The sequence below is a fragment of the Ovis aries genome, chromosome 2 (assembly GCF_016772045.2).
Source record: "Ovis aries strain OAR_USU_Benz2616 breed Rambouillet chromosome 2, ARS-UI_Ramb_v3.0, whole genome shotgun sequence".
NCBI classification, from domain to species: Eukaryota; Metazoa; Chordata; class Mammalia; order Artiodactyla; family Bovidae; genus Ovis; species Ovis aries.
Genome location: NC_056055.1, coordinates 239,908,799 through 239,932,266, shown reverse-complemented (window position 1 = coordinate 239,932,266; position 23,468 = coordinate 239,908,799). Strand labels below are relative to the sequence as shown.

The following is a 23,468-nucleotide window of genomic DNA, read 5'->3' as shown; positions in this document are numbered from 1 at the left end:
CCTTCTCTTCCTGCCTTCAACCTTTCCCAGCATCAGGGTCTTTTCAAATGAGTCCATTCTTCGTATAAGGTGGCGAAAGGATTGGAGTTTCAGCTTCAGCATCAGTCCTTCCAATGAATATTCAGGACTGATTTCCTTTAGGATGGACTGGTTGGATCTCCTTGCAGTCCAAGGGAGTCTCCAGAGTCTTCTCCAACACCATAGTTCAAAAGCATCAGTTCTTCGGTGCTTAGCTTTCTTTATACTACAACTCTTACATCCATACGTGTCTACTGGAAAAACCATAGCTTTGCTGCTGCTGCTGCTGCTAAGTCGCTTCAGTCGTGTCCGACTCTGTGCAACCCCATAGACGGTAGGCCACCAGGCTCCCCCATCCCTGGGATTCTCCAGGCAAAAACACTGGAGTGGGTTGCCATTTCCTTCTCCAATGCATGAAAGTGAAGTCGCTCAGTTGTGTCTGACTCGTAGCAACTCCATGGACTGCAGCCCACCAGACTCCTCCGTCCATGGGATTTTCCAGGCAAGAGTACTGGAGTGGGTTGCCATTGCCTTCTCTGTAGCTTTGACTAGACAGACATTTTTTCATCAAGGTAATGCCTCCGCTTTTTAATATTCTGCCTAGGTTGGCCATAGCTTTTCTTCTAAGGAGTAAGCGTCTTTTAATTTCATGGCTGCACTCACCATCTGCAATGATTTTGGAGCCCAAGAAAATAAAGTCTCTCACTGTTTCCATTGTTTCCCCATCTATTTGCCATGAAGTGATGGGACCAGAAGTCCCATCAGAATACATGAAGTGAGTAATACCTCATCTGCTCAATGGGGTATTATTACCAGGTCTGGACTGGCATAAAAGATCCAGTGCAGGAGGGATCCTGGCTTGTATCCAGCACTCAGTGCATGCTCCCTCTCTGCAGAAACAGTTCTAATTTGGAGCAAGGTTCAGACAGGTGTGGGTTTTTTGGAAGTGGGGGTAGGGAGGAAGGCGGAAGAGAGAGTGAAACCACAGAGGCAGAGGAGGCTCTGGGAGAAAAAGAGGAGCCTGAGGGCTGGACCCTGAAGGATCGGGATACACACCAGAAGATAACTGTGATCAGGGCGCTCTCAGGCCTCACATCCCTCAGGTACCAGGCAGCTCACAAAGACCCTCCTTGTCCCCAAGCTCATCTGAGCCTGTGCAGCCCCTTGGGGAGGCAGGCAGACATGACTGATGATTGTGTTTAGTCGCTTCATTTGCGTCTGACTCTTGAGACCCATGGACTGTAGCCTACCAGGCTCCTCTGTCCATGGGATTCTCCAGGCAAGAATACTGTAGTGAGTTACCATTTCCTACTCCAGGGGATCTTCCCAACTGAGGGACCAAACCCATGTCTCTTTACCACTAGTGCTACCTGGGAATCCCTGACTGATGACTGTTTATGCCCATTTCATGGGTGAGGAAACTGAGGTTCGAGAGGCAGCAATGTACAGCTGTCTCATCTCCCCCACTAGAAGTTAAGGTCCTCAGGTTCAAGGGCTGCCTACTCCCATTTCTGTCTCCTCAGGGCTGACACTGCAGACTAAAAATAGGAGTGGGTATTCATCCGTGGGTTTCCAGCCCCAGCAGATCCCACACCCTCTTTTATAATAAGTTTCTGGCAATATTGCGCTTCCCTGGTGGCTCAGACGGTAAAGAATCCTCCTGCAATGCCGGAGACCTGGATTTGATTTGTAGGTTGAGAAGATCCCGTGGACAAGGGACTGACTATCCACTCCAGTACTCTGGCCTGGAGAAGTCCATGGACAGAGGAACCTGGCAGGCTACAGTCTATGGGGTCGCAGAGTCAGACACAACTGAGTGACTTTCACTTCTGGCAATATTGCTTTCCTGTAATGGGATGAAATTCACAGATAAAATATCCTATTCACATACTCCTATTTTTGTTAAAAAAAAATAAAAATCAAGATTGTGCCCTAACTGAAACATAAAGAAGAAATGAAGTTCATGGTTTTTTTTTTCCCCTCATGATTTAATTATTAGTTGCTATATAATTGACATAAAACATTGAAGTTTCAGATGTATAACTTAATTTTATATTTGTATACACTGAAATGATTCCCACAATGTCTAGCTAACATCTAGTTACATTTTTTTTCTTGTGTTGAGAATTTGTAAGATCCACTCTCAGCGACTTTTGAATTACCATACAGCATTATTTTTAGCCACCATGCAGTACACCCATGAGTTATTCATTGTACTAACTGGAAATGTGTAGACATTTATTTATTTGCCTTGTAAATACACAGGCCGGCTGACACTTGCAAAACAGGGCTTCTCAAAAGGAAATGTGCATAGGAGTTACCCGAAGATCTTGTTAAAGTGCAGATTCTGAACAGCAGGTCTGGGGACGGACCTGAGAACCTGCAGCTCTAACCAGCTCCTGGGTGCTGCCCAGCTGCTGCTCCGGGCGCGCTGGCGGGAGAAGAAATGTCTTCTGTTCCCTGGATCCGCGCATTGCACCCGCCTTCCCAGCGAGGCCTCCGCCCAGAGCCGCCCCTTCCCCAGTCCCGAGCGAGGTGCAGTCCCGTCGAGACGGCCCGGAACAAACGCTACCCAGGTAAGCGCCCGCCCTGCCGCCAAGCCTCATTCCTGGCACCCACGTGGCTGGATGCCCGCTGCCGAGACAGCAGTTCCCACGGGAGGAGCCCGCCGGGGGGTTCTGGCCGCTGGGGAGGGCGGGGCGGCCCGGGAATTGACGTCTGAAGGGGCGGGGTCTTTGACTCCCACGTCCAGTCGGCCCCACCCTATATCCTGACGGAGCTCGCAGCTTGGCCTAGTAAATTCCAGGGCACTGTCTTCTTGCCGGAGCGCCCTCCCATCCCTCTGTCTCCCACTCCTCCCTCCTTCCTTTGCCCTCGGTCTGGCTTAGGCCTCCGTCGTGGGGAGCCCAGATGAATCCAGAGGTTCCCTCTCCTGAGAAACTCTCAGTCTGGAGGCCAGCAAACAGGCAAACCGACACCTTTCACCTTTAAGCGGGTGTTCTGTCAAAGGAGGTATGTGGGAGGGAACTCATTGCCAACCTTGTGGGTGCCAATCAGGGAAGGTTTCTTGGAGGAGGCAGGAGCTCAGCAGGGCGTGATGACTACCGAGGGATCCCTTAGACAGCCCTCTCTCCCAGAGTCCCCACCTGGCCAGGGTGCTGACTTGGGGCACCAGCTGGGGCGTTGCTGCTGTAAGGATTCCAGAGGACCCCATTTTAGGGGTCGGGGTAGAGCAGAGAGGCCTGGGTTTGAGGCCCAGGTTTGCTGCTGACATACTGTGAGCCTCCTGGAGCAAGCCCTTTTCCTGTCTGGGCCACTATAAAGGGACAGGACCTGAGGATCCCCCAAGGCCAGTCTGGCTCCGAACCCTGCAATCCCTTCGTGGCCAGTGAGGAAAATTTGTCATCTCTAAGGTGGGGAGGCGGGGAGTCCAGGCAGCTGGCTTATGCAGGGCTGGAGCCAGCTTTGGGCGGTGGAGTGGGTTCCGGAGAGACTGAGGAGGTCTCCCACCCGAGAGCTTGGCCAGACCAATCCACTTTCTGGGCTCTGCTGGAAGGCCAAGCATTAACCCATGACAACAGGAATGCCAAATGCCCCTCCCTCCCAGGACAACTGCACCACACCCTAAAAGCACTTTTTTTTTTATTTTTTGTGTGTGTGTGTGTCTCCTGTATCTTTCTTTTTTTTTTAATTTTAGTTTTTATTTTTAAATTTTAAAATCTTTAATTCTTACATGCATTCCCAAACATGAACCCCCCTCCCACCTCCCTCCCCATAACATCTTTCTGGGTCATCCCCATGCACCAGCCCCAAGCATGCTGCATCCTGCGTCAGACATAGACTGGCGATTCAATTCACATGATAGTATACATGTTAGAATGTCATTCTCCCAAATCATCCCACCCTCTCCCTCTCCCTCTGGAGTCCAAAAGTCCGTTATACACATCTGTGTCTCTTTCCTGTCTTGCATACAGGGTCGTCATTGCCATCTTCCTAAATTCCATATATATGTGTTAGTATACTGTATTGGTGTTTTTCTTTCTGGCTTACTTCACTCTGTATAATCGGCTCCAGTTTCATCCATCTCATCAGAACTGATTCAAATGAATTCTTTTTAACTGCTGAGTAATACTCCATTGTGTATATGTACCACAGCTTTCTTATCCATTCATCTGCTGATGGACATCTAGGTTGTTTCCATGTCCTGGCTATTATAAACAGTGCTGCGATGAACATTGGGGTACATGTGTCTCTTTCAATTCTGGTTTCTCGGTGTGTATGCCCAGCAGTGGGATTGCTGGGTCATAAGGTAGTTCTATTTGCAATTTTTAAGGAATCTCCACACTGTTCTCCATAGTGGCTGTACTAGTTTGCATTCCCACCAACAGTGTAGGAGGGTTCCCTTTTCTCCACACCCTCTCCAGCATTTATTGCTTGCAGATTTTTGGATCGCAGCCATTCTGACTGGTGTGAAGTGGTACCTCATTGTGGTTTTGATTTGCATTTCTCTAATAATGAGTGATGTTGAGCATCTTTTCATGTGTTTGTTAGCCATCCGTATGTCTTCTTTGGAGAAATGTCTATTTAGTTCTTTGGCCCATTTTTTGATTGGGTCGTTTATTTTTCTGGAATTGAGCTGCAGAAGTTGCTTGTATATTTTTGAGATTAGTTGTTTGTCAGTTGCTTCATTTGCTATTATTTTCTCCCATTCAGAAGGCTGTCTTTTCACCTTGCTTATATTTTCCTTTGTTGTGCAGAAGCTTTTAATTTTAATTAGATCCCATTTGTTTATTTTTGCTTGTATTTCCAGAATTCTGGGAGGTGGATCATAGAGGATCCTGCTGTGATTTATGTCTGAGTGTTTTGCCTATGTTCTCCTCTAGGAGTTTTATAGTTTCTGATCTTACATTTAGATCTTTAATCCATTTTGAGTTTATTTTTGTGTACGGTGTTAGAAAGTGATCTAGTTTCATTCTTTTACAAGTGGTTGACCAGTTTTCCCAGCACCACTTGTTAAAGAGGTTGTCTTTACTCCATTGTATATTCTTGCCTCCTTTGTCAAAGATAAGGTGTCCATATGTGTGTGGATTTATCTCTGGGCTTTCTATTTTGTTCCATTGATCTATATGTCTGTCTTTGTGCCAGTACCATACTGTCTTGATGACTGTGGCTTTGTAGTAGAGCCTGAAGTCAGGCAAGTTGATTCCTCCAGTTCCATTCTTCTTTCTCAAGATTGCTTTGGCTATTCGAGGTTTTTTGTATTTCCATACAAATCTTGAAATTATTTGTTCTAGTTCTGTGAAAATGTGGCTGGTAGCTTGATAGGGATTGCATTGAATTTGTAAATTGTAAAAGCACTTTTTTTAAAAAAAATATATTTTTTAATGTGACACACTGCTTTATTTATGCATTTTTGGCTGTGCTAGATCTTGCTTGCTGCACAGGTGCTTTCTCTAGTTGCAGAGTAGGGGCTACCCTCATGTTGCTGTGTGCGGACTTCTGTTGTGGAGCACAGGCTCTAGGCACGTGGGTTCAGTAGTTGCAGCCTTTGGGCTCAGTAGTTGTGGCGCACGGGCTCAGTGGCTCCTCAGCGTATGGAATCTTCTCGGACCAGGCATCAAACCCACGTTCCTTGTATTGGCAGGTGGATTCTTATCCGCTGAGTCACCAGGGAGGTCCCAAAGCAATTTTCTTCCTTTCTTCCATCTCGTTTGATCCTCAGAAACTTGGTGTTACTGCCATTTGACAGATGAGAAAACTGAGGTCCAGAGAAGCCAAGTCATTAGTGCAAGGAATCAGAACAACTAAGAAGATATCCCAGGACTTGAACCCAGTAACCCATCCGTGTTTTAGGAAAAGTTTCCTGGATCTCTTGGGTCTGAATTGTCCAGGAAGTACAACCCTTCCAACCCTTGAACATGGGGCCCTAAATTCCCATCAAGATCCTTGGCTTTTTTTTTTTTTAATTTATGTTTATTTATTTGGCTGCAATGGGTCTTAGTTGCAGCACGTGAAACCTTTTAGTTGTGGCACATGCGATTTAGTTCTCTGGCCAGGGATCGAACCCGGGGTTCCTGCATTGGGAGCGCAGTCTTAGCCGCTGGACTTCCAGGGCAGTCCCAAGATCCTTGGCTATTAGAGCTGGAAAGCTGAAGCTGTCACTCTACAGATGGGGAAACTGAGGCTGTAGAGAGGAATGATCTTGCCCAATCACCAGATAAGGCCCTGGCCTCCACCTCTAGGGTCTCAGATGAAGTTCCTGGGGCTTTTACAGCTCCCTGTCCTGCTGGTGACTTGGAGACCTCTGTTTGTGGACAGTGGGGATGGAGCGTTTAGGGCAAGAAAACTCCAAGTCACAGAGAGAGCCTGACAGGAATGGGGAAGGGTTAGGTCTATGGCAGCCCACTCCAGTACTCTTGCCTGGAAAATTCCATGGACAGAGGAGCCTGGTAGGCTACAGTCCATGGGGTCGCAAAGAGTCAGACATGACTAAGCAACTTCACTTTCTTTCTTTAGGTCTTAGAAAATATGTTTTGCCTTTAGGCTTTGTTTCCGAAGTTGAAGGTGTGTCACTAAAACAAGGAGGAGATGGTGATGGGTTTTATTTGGTTTTGTTTCACACTGTTTGCTTCCTAGGCAGGATCTTAAGCCTTGTCTGCAGAGGTGGACGGTGCTGAGCCAACCCCTGGCCAGGCTTGCTCCCCTCTGGGCTCAAGGGCTGGGCTTTGACATGATTTTAGGGCTGAGCCTATGTCAGGCACAGATAGAGGTGGGAGATGTGTGGCCCCATCATAGCCCAACCCAGAACCAGGGTGGGGTGCTATCTGTGCCTGGGTGGAGATCTTTGTCACCGGGCTCAGGTCCAGTTTATGACCAAGGTCAGGGCTCATCTTGGGATCAGGGAGTAGGGAGAAGCAGCCTCTTGGTCCCTCCCAGGACAGACCCAGCCCAAGAGGTTGAGTCAGACAGTCCGGTTCGGAATCCACAGGCTTCCTTTAGGCTCCTGGGCTGGAGCAGAGGCTCTGGTGATGCCCAGGCTCTCGGTAACCATCAGGTGTGTCTTGAGGGGAGGGGGACTTCCCCTCACCTCCACCTCCACCCAATATCCTCCCACCAGACGACCTGAGCACCAGAACTCTGGACCCTCCTTGCACTGGTTGTGCTCCAGCCTCTGGAGTTTACAGAGGCAAGTGGTGTAGGTCAAGGCCTCTGTCCTCAGGGTTTGCTGGGCAACTGACTACCCAGGAAAAATAACCAAAAGCCCTCCACTGTCTTGATTTGTAGCCACCTATGATGGTGTTGGAGAAGACTCTTGAGAGTCCCTTGGACTGCAAGGAGATCCAACCAGTCCATTCTGAAGGAGATCAGCCCTGGGATTTCTTTTGGAAGGAATGATGCTAAAGCTGAAACTCCAGTACTTTGGCCACCTCATGCGAAGAGTTGACTCATTGGAAAAGACTCTGATGCTGGGAGGGATTGGGAGCAGGAGGAGAAGGGGATGACAGAGGATGAGATGGCTGGGTGGCATCACTGACTCGATGGATGTGAATCTGAGTGAACTCTGGGAGTTGGTGATGGACAGGGAGGCCTGGCATGCTGCGATTCATGGGGTCGCAAAGAGTCGGACACGACTGAGCGACTGAACTGAACTGATGTGTTGCCACTGCGTGTGGCATTGGGAAGAGATTCGCAGCATCGTGTCTTGCAAACAGGAGGAGCCGGCTCTAACACACCACCAGCTCTGTCCCGGGACAGGCCCACCGCTGTGTCCACGGGCAGGTAGGGCTGGGGTCCTGCTAGCGCACAGGGCTGGGGTGCCCTCCAGGGTTTCCTGTCCTCCTCTTGTGCCTGTTGGTGTGAAGGTAATGGTGATGATGACCCTGACTGATGTCGTACTTGTGATGGTTGAGGCTTCAGTTGCTGCTACTGACCTCAGTCAAGGAAATACCTCCATCCCCCAAGGGGGACTGCCAGGAGGTGCCCAGGAGGATGAGGGCCTCCCTAGGGCTGTATCGTGGCTCTGTTGAGGACACTGGAAGCCTGACGTGGCCTTATGGACACATGTCCCGCCATCTCCTACTTCCCCTGTGCAGTGATGACCTAGTCTCATATCTCACTGAGGAAACAGGAGCCCAACATGGTGGGAAGCCCTGCCCTCACCTCTACTGACCCTGTACCCCTTCCTGCACCCAGTCCATCTTCTTCCCCACTCATTCCTCTAATCAAAGGATGGCCCTTAGTTGCCTTCCATTGATAGGAAAAAAAAAAAAAAAAAAGCTCTTTCTGCGGCTCCCTATTTACTTATTTATTGGCTGTACTCCATGGCAGGTGGGATCTGACCAGGGATCAAACCTGTGCCCCTGTAGTGGAAGCTCTGTCTCAACCTCACCTCCTCCAACCCCAGCTCCCTCTGCTCTGGCTACATGGGCCACCTGTCTGTCCCACAAGCACAGCAAGCGTGTTCCAGCCTCAGGGTCTTGGAGTTCACAGTCGCCCCAGGTCTCTGTACATCAGCTTCAGCTTGAGTTCAGGGTCCTTCCTATACCCCACCTCCCAAGAGGCTCCCACAGTTCTCCATCTCATTCTCCTCGAGTTTCCTGCCTGCAGCATCCTCATCTCCTTGCATGTCACTGGTTCTACTGTCCTCCCACTGGATTGTAAGTTCCGTGGGGTAGGGACCGTATTCTCTGCTGTACTGGTACCTGGCTGGTGCTCGATAAAAGGACATGGAATAAGTGAATAGATGTCTGTGTTTCTTTCCTCTGTATTCTCCCGGGTCATTGCTACCATCTTGTTTGAGTGACCTGGCCTGCTTTCTGCTCTGCGCTGGGCTGTAAAGGTAAGGGGCAGTGTGCCATCTGGACTTGGCCAGAGTGTGAAGGATGGCCTAGGGCACCACTGGGCACCTGTAGTGGTGGCAGCAGAAATAGATAGGTGATTGCAAGAGGCTTTGGGTCTGGCCAGTGTTGAAGATCCAGAGGCCTCTGACTTGGGTTTCAATAAAGAAGGCAGCATCTCCTCCAGGCGTCATGTCATCATTACCACCCGGCTTCCTTTCTTTTTTTTCCTTCTTACAATTCAATAAATTTTTATTTTATTTTTTACCACCAGACATTTGTTGGTTTTTGGCTGCCCTACAGCCAAACCCCCTTTCTCTTTAGAGGGAAGCCCCACTACATGAGTCTTGACGGACAACCTACTGCTGAAGCTAAGGGGCCCACAGGCCCCTCCTCCCACTCCCTGGCATGGACACATGACTTGGGCTCGGCCAAGTGGCTCAGCCCAGGGCTTTGAATCTTGAGTGAGTGATGCAAATATAGGAGGGTTTAGAATTCACTCAGAAAGGTCCTTTGGTTGCAGTGGTTGGTGTGGTTTCTGATGGTGCCAGTTCTGTCTGGCTGTCTTGCAGAGGGGCTGGTTTGTCCAATGCTGTAACTTCCTGGCTTCCTGCCCATTATCTCAGCCTGGATCACTGGGCTTTGTGTCCATCCTGGGAGCTCCTCCGTAGCTTTCGTTTCCTCAGAGGCCAGCCAGAGTCAGGTTCTATTGCTTGTACTCAACTCCGGGTGCCACCTCGATCCACCACTTGACATGGTCATTATCACCATTTCCATCAATCTCAAATCAGATGCTCATCAGCTGAGCCCCGTAATCTTCACCAGACACCATCCCCATCCATGTCTTATGACCTCCAGCATCAACAGCTTCAACCATCAGACTCTCAAACGGTATTTATCAGTGTTCAGTGCAGAAAACAGAAACCCCGCCTAGGTGTTTTTAGCAGGAAGATATTTAATACAGGACAACCGCTGGAGAGGCTGATGAGCCACACTTCTAAGAATGCTTCCCAGAACAACATAGAACTGACCCACCAAGAGAGTCACTGTGAATTCAAGAACAGTCCTCTAAAGCTTCAGTCCAGGAATCAGGAAGCTGCAGGTAAGAGGTTGCTACCGTCACATTCACAGTTGTCACTGTCTCCGGGAAAGCAGGAAGCTGGACCCGATACCAGAACACTGCTGCAGAAAAACCTCCTCTTACTGTGACCTTATGGGTTGGCACAAACAGCCAAAAGGGAGCAGGAAAAAAAATCAAGACAAAACCAGATTTCCCTGGTGGTCCAGTGGATAAAACTCCACACTCCCAATTCAGGGGGCCTGGGTTCAATCCCTGGTCCAGGAAGTTAGGATCCCACATGCCACAACTAACCTTGAGCAGTGTAACTAGAGAAGAGCCCATGTGCCGCAACTCAGACCCAGTGCAGCCAAATTAAAAGGATAAAGAAATGAAATAACGAAGCAAAGCAAACAACCACCACCACAACCAAATTATAAATAGTACTTATGATGTGGCTGGCACTGTTCCATTATTAATCCCTATTATATAGATGAGAAGACTGAAGCCCTGGAAGGACTGTGCCTCGTGTTAGCCTTCCAGATTGTACTGGAATGAATCTAATATGGGGAGCCTGTTCCACAAGTCAGTGCTGCAAGGGAGGGAAATGCAGGTGTTAACTTTCCACCCTCCCCATCTAGGAGGGTGGGATAGAAGTTGAGAGACTCCCACCACAGGATCTACCGCACTAATCATCACCCCTGCTGTCACCTCTCCATCAATGCTATGATCTTTTTTTTATCCCCCCCGCCATAAGCCGCTTTATTCAGACGGCACAAGGTTGAGAATCAAACATTATATTTTAAACCTCATTTTCACATCTTTGAAACCTGAGGGGACATCCCCAGCCCAAGCACCTGTCAGCTCTTGGCTGACAGACACCTGAGTGAGGGAACCATCTCCTTAACCACCATCAAGTCAATTACCTGCCCTGTCATCTCCTCCACCAGCATCGAGATCTGACAGCTGTCACCTTTTCCGTCACTTGACAACGTCATCGTCAATGTCAATACTACCATTGCCATGATTATCCCCATTACCTCCATCCCCAGTGGCAGGGCGGTGTTGAGCGGCCAGTGAGGTCACTTCCTCGCCTTGGCGCTCCCAGAATAATTGCTTAATGAGATGGTTGTGCTCTGAGTTATTAGTTATCCTCAAAGTAGAAAATCTTCCCAGGCTTCCATGAGGCCAGGAATGCTTTATATACTGGAGGGGTCTGTGCTGTGAGCGTGGGTGTGAGGGTCCACGTCAGGCCTCTGGGAGGCCATCTCGTCCATCCCTCTGCCGTTGTAGTGGAGAAAAACAGCATGGTAGTTAGGAGTGCTGGTCAAGTTAGTCTAGTTCAGCTTAAGCAAGTGACTTCACCTTTCTGGGTCTCAGTTTATTTATCTGTAAAAAGGGAATGATAAGGCCTAGCTTATAGAGGAATGTGGGGATTAGAGGTAATGTAAATGAAGTACCTGGCACAACTTTGCTTAGCACCAAAGAGGCTCTCAAATGGAAGTCACTAATATCTTTTATTTCTTTCTTTAAACACTTATATAGAGCTCACTTGGTGTCAGGCATTGTTTTGAGACCTGACAAGTTTCAGTTCATTAGTTGAAACTTCCTAAGAGCCCTAGGAGAGAGGTACTACTATTGTTCCCGTTTTACAGATGAGGAAACTGAGGCACAGAGAGGTCAAGTAGCTTATCCAAGGTTACACAGCTAGTTAGGGATGGAGCTGAGATTTCAGCCGAGAGAGTCCAGCTCAGATCCGAGCTCTTGACCCTGACCTGATGTTTTCTGGCAGCAAGTGCTTCCTCCTTGTTCTAAGAAGCTCCCCTTCTGCCCCATCCAGGTTGGAGAAGATGCTGCTCTTTTCATCCAGCAACTGGAAAGCAGCCCCCGAAAGTCACCATGTGCTGTCTCTCATCAGGACAGACATGTGGCCATTCACCTTGTCCAGTCACCTCCCAAACCTCCCAGCCAGGAAGTCTGTTGTCTGATTCGAATTTGGGCCAAGGCAGCAGTTTCCAGGGAGGAGCCTCCTGGACTGGGACACCTCGTAGCAGGGACCTCAGCTGATGTCGGGGAGGAAGAGGTCCTTAACCCTGGGCTCTCACCGGTGGGCTGGGCGGGGGTGGGGCCTCTGGGCACATGGATTCAGGGAGCTCTGGAGCAGGCCCCCCCCATAGGCTGCTCTCCAGGGAGCCTTGCTCCTCCATGCCCCCCACGATTGCGCCAGGGACCTTGCAGGCCCTCACAAGCTCCTGGCCCCTCTCCAAGCTCCCTCCCAGGCTCCTGTGTGCCTCTGCCAGGCCCTACCGCATCCTCTGCAGCCCCTCTTCCTGGTCCCCATCCCTTTTGCCCGCTGGATGTCTGACATCATTGCTTGCTTCCTGGATTCTAAGATCCCATTCTGCCCAGGCTCGCTCACCTCTGCCCAGGCTCCTCTCCGTCCACCTCCCGCCCCCGCCTCACAACACTCTTGGTCTCTTCTCCCTCTTACCCCTTCGTGGTGGGGCTCCCTGGGAAGCTGGCACCACACCCCAGGGCCTGGGTATCTCAGTCACACCAGGACCTCGGAGTGTCTCAAACCCACTACATCTTCCCTCCCCAGATTCGGCCTCCATCTTAGCCAGGCACCCGGATCGGAAAGGAAGCTCAGAGTCTCCCTAGACGTGCCCCCTTCTCCTCCCTACAGTCTATCCCGGTCATCTAACAGTGCGTGAGCGCTTACTGCATGCATACAACATGAGGAGCTCCCAGAGCTGGGCCTGACCGTGGTGGGTTCCTGGACATGCACAAACTCTCCTGAAGTTCCCACAATTACAGGGATGGGAAGAGGTTTGCGGGAAGTCAGGATTTTCCACAGTTAAGCTGAGATGGGATTCCCTGGTAGCTCAGAGGTTAAAGCGACTGACTCCAGTGCAGGAGACCCGGGTTCAACCCCTGGTTCGGGAAGATGCCCTGGAGAAGGAAATGGCAACCCACTCCAGTATTCTTGCCTGGAAAATCTCATGGACAGAGGATCCTGGTAGGCTACAGTCCTCGGGGTTGCAAAGAGTCAGACATGACTGAGCGACTTCACTTTCACTTTCAAGCTGAGATGAGGAGGGTGACTCTGGATGGTCGTATGCAGGGGCTGCTCATGGGCGCTGTAGTACATCACCCAGGACCCCCCCTGCCCCCTTAATGGAATGGCAAACCACTTCAGTATTCTTGCCTTGAGAACCCCATGAACAGTATGAAAAGGCAAAATGATAGGAAACTGAAAGAGAAACTCCCCAGGTCAGTAGGTGCCCAACACGCTACCAGAGATCAGTGGAGAAATAACTCCAGAAAGAATGAAGGGATGGAGCCAAAGCAAAAGCAACACCCAGCTGTGGATGTGACTGGTGATAGAAGCAAGATCTGATGCTGTAAAGAGCAATATTGCATAGGAACCTGGAATGTTAGGTCCATGAATCAAGGCAAACTGGAAATGGTCAAACAGGAGATGGCAAGAGTGAACATCGACATTCTAGGAATCAGCGAACTAAAATGGACTGGAATGGGTGAATTTAACTCAGATGACCATTATATCTACTACTGTGGGCAGGAATCCCTCAGAAATGGAGTAGCCATCATGGTCAACAAAAGAGTCCAAAATGCAGTACTTGGATGCAATCTCAAAACGACAGAATGATCTCTGTTCGTTTCCAAGGCAAGCAATTCAATATCACGGTAATCCAAGTCTATGCCCCAACCAGTAACACTGAAGAAGCTGAAGTTGAATGGTTCTTTGAAGACCTACAAGACCTTTCAGAACTAACACCCAAAAAAGATGTCCTTTTCATTATAGGGGACTGGAATGCAAAAGTAGGAAGTCAAGAAACACCTGGAGTAACAGGCAAATTTGGCCTTGGAATGCGGAATGAAGCAGGGCAAAGACTAATAGAGTTTTGCCAAGAAAATACACTGGTCATAGCAAACACCCTCTTCCAACAACACAAGAGAAGACTCTACACATGGACATCACCAGATGGTCAACACTGAAATCAGATTGATTATATTCTTTGCAGCCAAAGATGGAGAAGCTCTATACAGTCAACAAAAATAAGACCAGGAGCTGACTGTGGCTCAGATCATGAACTCCTTATTACCAAATTCAGACTTAAATTGAAGAAAGTAGGGAAAACCACTAGACCATTCAGGTATGACCTAAATCAAATCCCTTATGATTATACAGTGGAAGTGAGAAATAGATTTAAGGGCCTAGATCTGATAGATAGAGTGCCTGATGAACTATGGAATGAGGTTCGTGACACTGTACAGGAGACAGGGATCAAGGCCATCCCCATGGAAAAGAAATGCAAAAAAGCAAAATGGCTGTCTGGGGAGGCCTTACAAATAGCTGTGAAAAGAAAAGAGGCGAAAAGCAAAGGAGAAAAGGAAAGATATGAGCATCTGAATGCAGAGTTCCAAAGGATAGCAAGAAGAGATAAGAAAGCCTTCTCCAGTGATCAATGTAAAGAAATAGAGGAAAAGAAAGAATGGGAAAGACTAGAGATCTCTTCAAGAAAATTAGAGATACCAAGGGAACATTTCATGCAAAGATGGGCTCGATAAAGGACAGAAATGGTATGGACTTAACAGAAGCAGAAGATATTAAGAAGAGGTGGCAAGAATACACAGAATTGTACAAAAAAGATCTTTATGACCCAGATAATCACGATGGTGTGATCACTTATCTAGAGCCAGACATCCTGGAATGTGAAGTCAAGTGGGCCTTAGAAAGCATCACTATGAACAAAGCTAGTGGAGGTGATGGCATTCTAGTTGAGCTATTTCAAATCCTGAAAGATGATGCTGTGAAAGTGCTGCACTCAATACGCCAGCAAATTTGGAAAACTCAGCAGTGGCCACAGGACTGGAAAAGGTCAGTTTTCATTCCAATCCCAAAGAAAGGCAATGCCAAAGAATGCTCAAACTACCGCACGATTGCACTCATCTCACATGCTAGTAAAGTAATGCTCAAAATTCTCCAAGCCAGGCTTCGGCAATATGTGAACTGTGAAATTCCTGATGTTCAAGCTGGTTATAGAAAAGGCAGAGGAACCAGAGATCAAATTGCCAACATCCGCTGGATCATGCAAAAAGCAAGAGAGTTCCAGAAAAACATCTATTTCTGTTTTATTGACTATGCCAAAGCCTTTGACTGTGTGGATCACAATAAACTGTGGAAAATTCTGAGAGAGGTGGGAATACCAGACCACCTGACCTGCCTCTTGAGAAACCTGTATGCAGGTCAGGGGGCAACAATTAGAACTGGACATGGAACAACAGACTGGTTCCAAATAGGAAGAGGAGTCTGTCAAAGCTGTATGTTGTCACCCTGCTTATTTAACTTATATGCAGAGTACATCATGAGAAACGCTGGACTGGAAGAAACACAAGCTGGAATCAAGATTGCTGGGAGAAATATCAATAACCTCAGATATGCAGATGGCATCACCCTTATGGGAGAAAGTGAAGAGGAACTCAAAAGCCTCTTGATGAAAGTGAAAGTGGAGAGTGAAAAAGTTGGCTTAAAGCTCAACATTCAAAAAACGAAGATCATGGCATCTGATCCCATCACTTCAGGGGAAATAGATGGGGAAACAGTGGAAACAGTGTCAGACTTTATTTTGGGGGGCTCCAAAATCACTGCAGATGGTGACTGCAGCCATGAAATTAAAAGTTGCTTACTCCTTGGAAGAAAAGTTAGGACCAACCTAGATAGCATATTCAAAAGCTGAGGCATTACTTTGCCAACAAACGTCCGTCTAGTCGAGGCTATGGTTTTTCCTGTGGTCATGTATGGATGTGAGAGTTGGACTGTGAAGAAGGCTGAGTGCCAAAGAATTGATGGTTTTGAACTGTGGTGTTGGAGAAGACTCTTGAGAGTCCCTTGGACTGCAAGGAGATCCAACCAGTCCATTCTGAAGGAGATCAGCCCTGGGATTTCTTTGGAAGAAACGATGCTAAAGCTGAAGCTCCACTACTTTGGCCACCTCATGCGAAGAGCTGACTCGTTGGAAAAGACTCTGATGCTGGGAGGGATTGGGGGCAGGAGGAGAAGGGGACAACAGAGGATGAGATGGCTGGATGGCATCACTGGCTCGATGGACGGACGTGAGTCTGAGTGAACTCCGGGAGTTGGTGATGGATAGGGAGGCCTGGCGTGCTGCGATTCATGGGGTTGCAAAGAGCTGGACACGACTGAGCGACTGAACTGAACTGAACTCATTCCTCTGGAAGCCGCCTAGTACACAATTCTGTCCCCTTCGTGGGGCAGCCTGGGTCAGTGCCTGGCCACCAGGGAGTCTCAGGGGTCTGACCCCCTTGGGTCAGTCTGAGCTAACTCTGCCCCAGCTCCCTGGGGAAACTGTTTCTGACTCCCAGCAACCAGTTAGATTAGGCCTCTTGTTCCCTCATCAGTAGACTTCCTGTATTTTTCATTTATAGCCATCATCCCACTTTGTATCTGTCTTCATTCATTTGCTCAATACTTCCTATATACCAGGCTGAGTGCCAAAGAATTGATGCTTTCGAACTGCGGTGTTGAAGAAGACTCTTGAGAGTCCCCTGGACAGCAAGAAGATCAAACCAGTCAATCCTAAAGGAAATCATCCCTGATTATTCACTGGAAGGGCTGATGCTGAAGCTGAAGCTCCAGTACTTTGGCAAAAAGCTGACTCCTTGGAAAAGACCCTGATGCTGGGGAAGATTCAATCTTCCTGCCTTCAATCAGGCAGGAAGAAAAGGGGGTGATAGAGGATGAGATGCTTGGATGGCATCACCGACTCAATGGACATGAGCTTGGGAAAACTCTGGGAGATAGTTAAGGACAGGGAAGCCTGGTGTGCTGTAGTCCATGGGGCTGCAAAGAGTCAGACACAACTGAGCAATTGAGCAACAACAGTGTACCAGGCACTGGTTCATCAGTGAACAGGAGGCCAAGTCCCCACTCTAGACAGAAGACAGATGATAGCACTTGAGGTGGTGACCAGTGTTCTTTTTTTTAAGATTATTATTTTTTTTTTAGTGTGGACCATTTTTTTAAAAGTCTTTATTGAGTTTGTTGTAATATTGCTTCTGTTCTATGTTTTGGTTTTTTGGCCATGAGGCATGTGGGGCCTTGGCTGCTTGATTAGGCATTGAACCCACAGCCCCTGCATTGGAAGGCAAAGTCTCAACCACTGGACTGCCAGGGAAGTCCGTGTGACTTGGGTTCTGAAAGAAAGTGATAAGGGATAGAAGGAAGGAAGGTGCTCTTTAAAAAATAGATATATTTTGATTTACTTTATCTGACTGAGCCAGGTCTTAGTTGTGGCAAGTGGGATCTAGTTCTCCGACCAGGGATTGAAACCCAGCCCCCCTGCTTTGGGAGCGTGGAGTCTTCGCCACTGGACCACCAAGTCCCAGAAGATGTTGTTTTGAGATGAAAGCATTTGAATGGAGGCTTGTGTGGCGTGCGAGAGGGAGTCACAGAAACCTGGGGGCATGGAACATTCCAGGAGAGGGAACAGCAGATGCAAGGGGCCCTGGGGCAGGAATGTGCCCATAAACTCGAGAAACAAGAAGGCCGGTATGTCCAGAATGGAAGAACCAGGGCCAGCCGGATATGCTGGCTTCCTGGCTTCCCGGTTCCTTCACCCCACCTTACCAGTGCCCTTGGGCAAGAGCCTGCCTTATGCTATGGAGATTTAGGGTCTCCATCGGGGGCCAGCAGGAGTGAAACATCCTTGGCCACTGCTGGGCAGGTCTGTTGAGATCAAACTGGGGCCCCTTATCATTTCCTCCCCTGGCCCCTTGTAGCATTCTCTCATAGCTGTTAACCCAATTTCTAACTATATTTTTATGTGTGATTTCTCGCTCTCTGTCAGGGCTTTAGGTTCAGGGACAGTGCCTTCCTCATTCATCAGGAGATGTCCAGAGTCCAGCACTGTGCTGACTTATACAGGAGGCACTCGGTAAATGTTGAATGAATGAACGAACCCACTTCGTAAATTATAAAGCAAGAGTGATGAGAAAGGCTGGACTGATGGTCATAAAATAACTGCTGTCTACGCAGGTGGAGGGAGCAGGAGTCTAGCCAGTGTGTGACTCGGTGGGCAGAACCTGAGCAGCCTCCCTCAATCCCAGCTCTAACCCCAGGACTTGGTAAGACTGAAAACTACAGGAACAACAATAGTCATTTCATCCATGCTCAGTCAGTTCAGTTCAGTCCCTCAGTCGTGTCCGACTCTTTGCTACCCGATGAACTGCAGTACACCCGGCCTCCCTGTCCATCACCAACTCCCGGAGATTACCCAAACTCATGTCCATTAAGTCGGTGATGCCATCCAACCATTTCATCTTCCATCATCCCCTTCTCCTCCTGCCCTCAATCTTTCGCAGCATCAGGGTCTTTTCAAATGAGTCAGCTCTTTGCATCAGGTGGCAGAAGTATTGGAGTTTCAGCTTCAACATCAGTCCTTCCAATGAATACCCAGGGCTGAACTCCTTCAGAATGGACTGGTTGGATCTCCTTGCAGTCCAAGGGACTCTCAAGAGTCTTCTCCAACACCACAGTTCAAAAGCATCAATTCTTCGGCACTCAGCTTTCTTCACAGTCCAACTCTCACATCCATACATGACCACTGGAAAAACCATAGCCTTGACTAGATGGACCTTTGTTGGCAAAGTAATGTCTCTGCTTTTTAATATGCTGTCTAGGTTGGTCATAACTTTCCTTCCAAGGAGTAAACATCTTTTAATTTCATGGCTGCAATCACCATCTGCAGTGATTTTGGAGCCCCCCAAAATAAAGTCAGCCACTGTTTCCACTGTTTCCCCATCTATTTGCCATGAAATGATGGGACTGGATGCCATGATCTTAGTTTTCTGAATTTTGAGCTTTAAGGCAGCTTTTTCACTCTCCATTTTCACTTTCATCAAGAGGCTGTTTAGTTCTGCTTTACTTTCTGCCATAAGGGTGGTGTCATCTGCATATCTGAGGTTATTGATATTTCTCCTGGCAATCTTGATTCCAGCTTGTGCTTCCTCCAGCCCAGCGTTTCTCATGATGTACTCTTTGTATAAGTTAAATAAGCAGGGTGACAATATACAGCCTTGATGTACTCCTTTCCCTATTGGAACCAGTCTGTTGTTCCATGTCCAGTTCTAACTGTTGCCTCCTGACCTGCATACAGATTTCTCAAGAGACAGGTCAGGTGGTCTGGTATTCCCATCTCTTTCAGAATTTTTCATAGTTTATCGTGATCCACAGTCAAAGGCTTTGGCATAGTCAATAAAGCAGAAATAGATGTTTTTCTGGAACTCTCTTGCTTTTTCGATGATCCAGCGGATGTTGGCAATTTGATCTATGGTTACTCTCCCATTTCTAAATCCACTTTGAGCATCTGGAAGTTCATGGTTCATGTATTGCTGAAGCCTGGCTTGGAGAATTTTGAGCATTACTTTGCTAGCATGTGAGAGGAGTGCAGTTGTGTGGTAGTTTGAGTATTCTTTGACATTGCCTTTCTTTGGGATTGGAATTTTTAATCTGCATAACAAAGTCATGAGATGAGTACTACCATTATACCCATTATAAAGTTTTGGAAGCTGAGGCTCAGGGATTTTAAGGAATTTACCCAAGATAAATAAATGGTGGAACTGGGATTCAAACCCCAGTCTGTCTGAGATCATGGGCCACCAGAGGGTTAGTAATGACACTCTCCCGCTCCTCTCCTCACCTTTACTTTCCCCCGACTTTTTAAAAACACTTAAAAAAAATTAGTTTTGATTGGAGAATAATTGCTTTACAATGTTGTGTTGGTTTCTGCTGCACAACACAAATCAGCCATAAATATACATATATCCCCTGCCTCTGACGCCTCCCTCCCATCCCATCCCCATCCTGACCCTCTGGTCACAGAGCACCAAGCAGAGCTCCTGGCACTCTGCAGCCGCTTCCTGCTAGCTATCTGTCTAACACATGGCAGTGAGTATCTCTCAGTGCTTCTCTGGAGTCATCCCACCCTCTCCTTCCCTTGCTGGGCCCCCGAGTTTGTTATTTGCATCTGTGTTTCTATTGCTGTCCTGCAAGTAGTTTCATCAGGACCATTTTTCTAGATTCCATATATATGATTAAATGTACTGTGTTTGCTTTCCTCTTTCTGGACTACTTCACTGTGTATAACAGGCTCTAGGTTCATCTACCTCACTTCCACTGACTCAAGTTCATTCATTTTTTATGGCTAAATAATATTCCATTGTGTATATGTACCACAACGTCTTTATCCATTGATCTGTCAATGGACATCTAGGTTGCTTCCATGTCTTGGCTATTTTAAATAGTGCTGCTATGAATATTGGGGTACATAACCTTCAGTTCAGTTCAGTCGCTCAGTCATGTCCAACTCTTTGTGACCCCATGAACTGTAGCACACCAGGCCTCCCTGTCCATCACCAACTCCCGGAGCTTACCCAAACTCATGTCCATTGAGTCGGTGATGCCATCCAACCATCTCATCTTCTGTCGTCCCCTTCTCCTCCTGCCCTCAATCTTGCCCATCATCAGCATCTTTTCAAATGAGTCAGCTCTTCCCGTCAGGTGGCCAAAGTATTGGAGATTCAGCATCAGTCCTTCCAGTGAACACCCAGGACTGATCTCCTTTAGGATGGACTGGTTCGATCTCCTTGCCTTATACGTTTAAGTCTTCACCAGTCACATCGTGCATTATCCTTCTCCAGACTCTGTGCTCCAGGCACCTTTCAGAGCTTCAGCTTATCTATCTGTAAAGTGGACATATTAATCCCTGCCCATGTCATAGTTGAAGGCCCATGAACGAGGACATGCTCTGTACATAGTCAAGGGCTGGTGCTGAGGTAGTGGAAGACACAACAGTGACGTGCTGGCTGGGCACTGTGGGTGAGTGAGTGTGAGTATGTGAGGGTGTGAGTGTAGATCCGCTTCCGTGGGACTCTTGGAGGGCAAAAAAAACTCCCTCTGCTTCTAACTGTGAGACTTCCAGTTTATTAAATAAAAAAGTAAAAAAGGCTCCATAATACATGGTCTATTTTAAATGTTTACATTTAACAAATGAATGCTTTCAACATAGAGGATACAATGCAAAATAATTGTGCTATTCACAAGATAATTACAGGATTTATAGAAAATATTAATCCACAGTGCACTGCAGGAGGTGTGGGTGGGTAATGAGACACAAGTTTGGATTTGCCTAATGAGCGGCCTGTGCTTCTTTCCCACCGTGTACCTTTGTCACTGCATATTATATCCTCTTTTGGGCATCTCAGCGGCCTCCTAGGCCCAGCTCCATCTGGGCCCCTCCTCCTTGCACTCAGCCCCTTTCTGGCTTCTCCGGAGCTCCTTGAATCAAGGCAGGCGCAATCTTGCCCCCAGGGCATTTGTCCTTGCTGTTCCCCTCATTCCTCAGAAATTGCCATGGATTTTCCATCATATCTTCCGGTCTCTATGCAAAGGGCCCTTCTCAGGAGGCCTTCCTGCACCATCCTATTTAAAACTGCAAACCATCCCCGCACTCCCTATTTCATCTTTATTCTTCTCCCTAAAAGCGTTGTTCAACATCGCGCCACCTCCCGCCCCCACCCCCACTCTATTTTGGTTTATTGTCTACAGCGTCCCTAGGGCTGGACCATAGCAGGGACTTAATAAACAGGAATGAATTACTGGTTACATCAAAGGACTCTATTTGATGTCCCCTCTGTGAGGCACGGACACGACTGAGCGACTCAACTGAACGGCACTGAACTGTGAGGCCCAACCCAGTTCCTTGACCTAGTGCCCATGAATTTGAGGACGAATCTCTTCTATCTCATGGGAGTTGGATGTTTGGAACCCAGGGGATCTCTCAGTGCTGTCATCTGAGAGACACTGATTTAAACCAGATGGGGAATGTTATCCCCTGCAGCTCCAGTCTTAGGTCATTCCCCAGGGGCCTCTGGGAACCTACTTACTGCCCCCCGGTGGCCAACCCCCCAAAGTGCATCTGGTGTGGGTAACCCATCAGAGAGTCCTAAAGCTGAGCGCCGAAGAATTGATGCTTTTCAACTGTGGTGTTGGAGAAGACTCTTGAGAGTCCCTTGGTCTACAAGGAGATCCAACCAGTCCATCCTAAAGGAAATCAAAGGAATGGATGAATATTCGTTGGAAGGTCTGATGCTGAAGCTGAAGCTCCAATACTTTGGCCTCCTGATGTGAAGCGGGACTCATGGGAAAGCACCCTGACACTGGGAAAGACTGAGGGCGGGAGGAGAAGGGGACGACAGAGGGTGAGATGGCTGGATGGCATCACTGACTCCACGGACATGGGTTTGAGTGAACTCCGGGAGTTGGTGATGGACAGGGAGGCCTGGCGAGCTGCAGTCCATGGGGTCATCAGACACAACTGAACAACATCAAGGGTTACGGTGTGCCAGCCTTTGCCTCTCATTCCCTCCTCATCTTATTCCCATTTTGTGGATGAGAAATCTGAGGCATAGTTAAGGGGAGGATTTGTTTTAACGGCAAATAAATCTTGATGAATGCCCTGCAGACCTCTCTTTCTCGCCTTATGTTCCTCTTCAAGGCTTAGAATTTGAACTGCACACCGCGCAGACCCTCTCACGAGCTGGGGCCTCTACCGGGAGGGCCTCTCCCCACCCCTCCTTTATGGGCGTCGGCTCTGCTGGTCATCTTCTCAGCGCTTCAGGGCGGGATGAGGTTAGGTGCCTCCTCTGGGTCCTGAAGCGCCTGTGTATCCTTCTGGCAAAGCTCTGAGGGGTGAGGGGAGGTGGGAGGTGGGGTGCGGGTAGAGGCGGAAGGAACCACTTCTGCCCTTTACTGATCTGTTTTCCACACCAGGCTACCAGCGCCTTGAGGGCAGGGACAAATTTTCGGGTTTTAAAAGATCTTCATTCATTGATTTATGATTTCATTCATAAATGTTTATTGAGCACCTAGCCTGTGTTCTGAAATCAGTTTTGAGCTCTGGAGACTCAGCATCAGTGCTGTGTGCATGTGCTAAGTCACTTCAGTCGTGACTCTATGGACTGTAGCCCTCCAAGCTCCTCCAAACTCCTCCAAACCCTTCAAGGGAGAGATTTTGACCACCCCAGTTCAGTTCAGTTCAGTTGCTCAGTCGTGTCTGACTCTTTGCGACCCCATGAATCGCAGCACGCCAGGCCTCCCTATCCATCAACAACTCCCGGAGCTCACCCAAACTCACGTCCATCGAGTCGGTGATGCCATCCAGCCATCTCATCCTCTGTTGTCCCCTTCTCCTCCTGCCCCCAATCCCTCCCAGCATCAGGGTCTTTCCCAATGAGTCAATTCTCCGCATCAGGTGGCCAAAGTATTGGAGTTTCAGCTTCAGCATCAGTCCTTACAATGAAGACCCAGGACTGATCTCCTTTAGGATGAACTGGTTGGGTCTCCTTGCAGTCCAAGGGACTCTCAAGAGTCTTCTCCAACACCACAATTCCAAAAGCATCTTCACAGTCCAACTCTCACATCCATACATGACCACTGGAAAAACCATAGCCTT

The 23,468-nt window shown here is 48.3% G+C and overlaps 1 long non-coding RNA gene across 1 annotated transcript; it reads left to right on the top strand.

Annotated features, from left to right (window-relative positions):
• The first annotated feature begins 2,790 nt into the window (after positions 1 to 2,790).
• Positions 2,791 to 9,128, top strand: LOC121818773 (uncharacterized). The gene is made up of 2 exons (XR_006058881.1): positions 2,791 to 3,030; positions 7,303 to 9,128. It is a non-coding gene; the product is annotated as an uncharacterized LOC121818773 (long non-coding RNA).
• Positions 9,129 to 23,468: the final 14,340 nt, after the last annotated feature.